This window comes from Montipora foliosa, chromosome 13, assembly GCF_036669935.1.
Source record: "Montipora foliosa isolate CH-2021 chromosome 13, ASM3666993v2, whole genome shotgun sequence".
Classification (NCBI taxonomy): Eukaryota; Metazoa; Cnidaria; class Anthozoa; order Scleractinia; family Acroporidae; genus Montipora; species Montipora foliosa.
This window is the reverse complement of record NC_090881.1, coordinates 42,593,650-42,598,649: the sequence shown is the minus strand read 5'-3', so window position 1 is coordinate 42,598,649 and position 5,000 is coordinate 42,593,650. Positions and strand designations below refer to the sequence as shown.

The window sequence follows — 5,000 nt, the reverse complement described above, 5'->3', positions numbered from 1 at the left end:
ACTATTCTGTTGAAAAGGAGGGGTTTCTGTGGATAAGTTATATTCTTAAATACAATCTTACTTTAATAACTTTAGTTCTGACGAATAAATTAAAGTTTGAATACATTAACTATATAGCTGAAGCTAGGAGTAAGTCTGGTTTTAATTGCAATTGACTTCTTTATTGGCGCTATATTACAAAGAAAACAAGTGCAAGTTAACCAATATCGCAGAGCGTGCGAAGAATGAGAAAAATCTCTTCTTGTCCCTTCCTTTGCAGCGAAATATCTAGATGGATAAGACGCTGTAAGAGAAAATTCCGGTTTCATTGACAGAAATAACTGCATTAATGATTCATTATTAGCTTAGAGGCAATATTAGTTTTTGTTTGTCGTGGAACACTTTTTATTGTTTAAAACTGTGAAAAATGTGAAAATTTCGGTACTCAGAGCGCAGTTAAAAACTTAAAATTGGGATATTTCGTTCGGATCCACCAAACTTCGTCAGCCACAATGCAAATTTAAATGTTAAGAAGGGTTATATAATGATCTCGAGGGGGCTAGGATGGTGTCATAGATGCTGGCTAACTCGAAGCCATTGTTTCTGTTCAAAGACGACTTACGTAGTGTTATATCAATTTCCTCCCTTATGCGGCGTTTGAATGTGTTATTCTCCGTGGCAAGAACTTTTGTTTTGCTGGAATCCACTGAATGACCCGTGAGCTTGCAATGTTCATGAACAGCTGACGAATTCCTAGAAAGATGTTCCTTAACTCGAGTTTCTAATAACCGAGAAGTTTCGCCCACATAATCTTTGTCACATTGTTCGCAATGGATGTGATAGACACACTTTTTAAGGTTTTCTGTAACTAGTTGTCATCTCAGGGAACTGAAAGGCTTGTGGACAAGTGTGACCTCGTGTGATTTAAATGCTCTTTGCAGGCGTTCCGAAGTGACCTTGATGTATGGCACTGACGCATACGGATTCTTCGGACACTCTCGAAACAGATCCAGTGTTCAGTATTGTTAGCATCCAATCAGGATAGTTGTTGGCTTTCAAGGCTTGCTTAACGTGTTGAATTTCCTTTACCTTGTCAACTTGTCAACTTCTTCATACACCAAAGTCTGAGCTCGAAGTAGCAGAGTGTTAACTACAGCTCTTTTATGTTGCAGGTGGTGTTTTTATTTGTTCAAGAAGGCGAAGCCATTGATATCACCTTTAAACTTCTTTTTAAATTTCGACACAAGTCTTTTAAAATTATCAGGCAAGGAAAACTCGACTACCGGTTTTTATCCACCTCTTGAGATTCCCGAAATTCAGACAGAGTTATTAGTGCAAGGGGGAACGGATTGACTAGTTTAAGTTTAAGTCCTTTTTCACGATAACATATATCGCTTAACAGATGGTATACTGTCATGGTATAATGAGTTTGAACTTCTTTCCTATTAAAGTTGGGAATCTGACTATAAGCAGGAAACTGTAATGATTAAATATTCATATCCTATTAATACTTAAGAACGGCTGCCTGTAAGAATCGAGAATCGTCCGTCAACAACTATTTTAGCGGATAGCTCATATTTTGCCCAAAGATACCCTTAAGTGAACTATTTTCAAGAACCACATTTAAAAGTTTCGGCGATTCTTATTTTTTTTAGAAATTTGCGAAAATTTGAAAACGTGGTTAAAGTGAGGTTTTCTGTTTGACAAATTGTCCAAAATTTGCTGCGAGAACCAAGCAACGGTGAAGTCTTTAAATAAATTCAATTGGCACCAAACTTGACAAAAATTAAGAACAACTATTTTTGTTCATTTCTACTTCGATAGTTTTTACGGAAATACGGACAAATTTTACGGACGAATTTTGGTGATTTCAAGGGTTTGTGTTCGACGTTCACCTGAGCGTATCAATATTGATACGCTCAGGTGAACGTCGAAAACAAAGCCTTGAAATCACTAAAATTCGTCGTTGTCAGCCACAAGGATTACCACAAAGAACACTTCAGGTAGAAATACTTGTATTTTACTACGAAACCTTGGATTTTCTCGAAATTATGTGAAAGATATAACGGTCACACAGTTTGTCCGGGCCCCCTGTGGTTTCACAGAAATGCGTGTACGACTTGGCAGACCGTTTCATTTCAAGAGCACCCTTTCAAAAGCTAGTAGTAGAGCAAAAATATGACAGTATTTCAAACCAAATCAGTATACATATGCTCAAAAACGAAAACTGAATGTGCGCCAATGGATCGTTTTCACTGTCACGCAATAAAAAAATAAATCGAAAACCATCCAGTGGAAAAAGTCAAGAATTGGTGATGTTGTAGAAGATAAATGAAGAAGACACTTCTCCAAGTTTTAGGCCTGTGCGTTTCCCCAAACTTCAGATATTCGTCGAAATGTTTCGCAGAAATTTACAGAGCCCAGTATGAAAACGCCATGTTGGTGCACATCTGTGGTGCACCAATATGGCGGCCGGAAAATAGTGTCAACATCTCTTACTCACTCTGGCTATCTAGGCGAGTGATTATCTGTACTGAACAAACAGCTATTTACCTAAGCACTTTCGTAATGCTTTAAATTCTAAAAAGGCTCAAAACCATGAGATAAATATATATTTCTCAATAAACTCGATCGTCGCCTCGTGTCACGCACCGCTATAACTCAGAAATTCAAAATGCTCTGGTTTCCAAACGAAGCACCCTATTGAGCTTTAAAATTGCAAATGGATACAAATTTACCGCCTCTTATGCCTGATGAGGATAAAAACTTTCGTGGCTCTTTAGTTTTGGATTTTAGAAAATGATGACGTCACGTGAAAAGGATCTATTGTGCGGTATCAAAGACATAATTTGACATAATGAACGGTTACTACCGAAAGAAAGCTACCTAAAGCAGTATGTACTTGCACTTCAGTGAGCTACTCAAAGTTTGAGTCCATAATGTTATCCAGTGTTGTCCGTTTCATTGTGAACTCATTTTCTGGAGGCATACATAGGCAAGATGTTGTTGAACTTTTGACCTTCAAACCTGGTAAATATTTATGTCACGCAAAGTAACGAAAAATTTCTTTTGTTCCATTCATGCCCTGTTTTGTATCGTTTTTGAGGCTCTGCCAACTAGGGTAAATTCCGACAAGCAACATGCCCTAAAAAGTGGTGACAGCAATTGAAGTGAAATCGCGACAAACGACATCCTTTCTTTAAATTTCCGACAGCAATGGTCACGGCAACGTGAAACATTGACAAAGCAGCGACACGAGACCTCCCCACCCCCCCTCCCTCCCCCTTTCCTGGCAGGGCCTCGTTATTGTTGCATGAGAAGTGTTGTTTTGTTCTTGTTGTTTCATTTCGAATAAAATTGCATCCTCGTTTACATAAGTGTGTGATAAAAATAGACTACCAAGCAAGATGGTCAGTCGATAGTTTGTAACGCGCAATTTGTGGTAATAATTTACGACGCTTATTATACAGATCTGGTAACACCTGTTGAGAGTAGAGAAAAAATGCACTGGCAAGAACTACTAGCGGCTTTGTCAATGTTTCACGTTGCTGTGACCATTGCTGTCGGAAATTTAAAGAAAGGATGTCGTTTGTCGGGATTTCACTTCAATTGCTGTCACAACTTTTTAGGGCATGTCGCTTGTCGGAATTTACCCTAGTTGGCAGAGCCTCAAAAACGATACAAAACAGGGCATGAATGGAACAAAAGAAACCTTTCGTTACTTTGCGTGACATAAATATTTACCAGGTTTAAAGGTCAAAAGTTCAACAAAATCTTGCCTATGTATGCCTCCAGAAAATGAGTTCACAATGAAACGGACAACATTGGATAACATGGACTCAAACTTTATTGTTTAAAACTGTGAAAAATGTGAAAATTTCGGTACTCAGAGCGCAGTTAAAAACTTAAAATTGGGATATTTCGTTCGGATCCCCAAACTTCGTCAGCCACAATGCAAATTTAAATGTTAAGAAGGGTTATATAATGATCTCGAGGGGGCTAGGATGGTGTCATAGATGCTGGCTAATTCGAAGCCATTGTTTCTGTTCAAAGACGACTTACGTAGTGTTATATCAATTTCCTCCCTTATGCGGCGTTTGAATGTGTTATTCTCCGTGGCAAGAACTTTTGTTTTGCTGGAATCCATTGAATGACCCGTGAGCTTGCAATGTTCATGAACAGCTGACGAATTCCTAGAAAGATGTTCCTTAACTCGAGTTTCTAATAACCGAGAAGTTTCGCCCACATAATCTTTGTCACATTGTTCGCAATGGATGTGATAGACTGTTCCACACTTTTTAAGGTTTTCTGTAACTAGTTGTCATCTCAGGGAACTGAAAGGCTTGTGGACAAGTGTGACCTCGTGTGATTTAAATGCTCTTTGCAGGCGTTCCGAAGTGACCTTGATGTATGGCACTGACGCATATATTCTCTTCTCGTTAACGGATTCTTCGGACACTCTCGAAACAGATCCAGTGTTCGGTATTGTTAGCATCCAATCAGGATAGTTGTTGGCTTTCAAGGCTTGCTTAACGTGTTGAATTTCCTTTACCTTGTCAACTTGTCAACTTCTTCATACACCAAAGTCTGAGCTCGAAGTAGCAGAGTGTTAACTACAGCTCTTTTATGTTGCAGGTGGTGTTTTTATTTGTTCAAGAAGGCGAAGCCATTGATATCACCTTTAAACTTCTTTTTAAATTTCGATGAAAAATTAACACATGCCGGCGGTCTAGCATCAATTTGCGTCTCCAACACAAGTCTTTTAAAATTATCAGGCAAGGAAAACTCGACTACCGGTTTTTATCCACCTCTTGAGATTCCCGAAATTCAGACAGAGTTATTAGTGCAAGGGGGAACGGATTGACTAGTTTAAGTTTAAGTCCTTTTTCACGATAACATATATCGCTTAACAGATGGTATACTGTCATGGTATAATGAGTTTGAACTTCTTTCCTATTAAAGTTGGGAATCTGACTATAAGCAGGAAACTGTAAGCAGGAGAATGATTAAATATTCATATC

General features: G+C 38.5%; 1 protein-coding gene across 2 annotated transcripts in view; it reads right to left on the bottom strand.

The window, feature by feature from the left end:
- LOC137982394 (protein kinase C-binding protein NELL2-like) overlaps nt 1-5,000 on the bottom strand; it is a 46,003-nt gene that overhangs the window by 29,345 nt on the left and 11,658 nt on the right. The window lies entirely within an intron of this gene.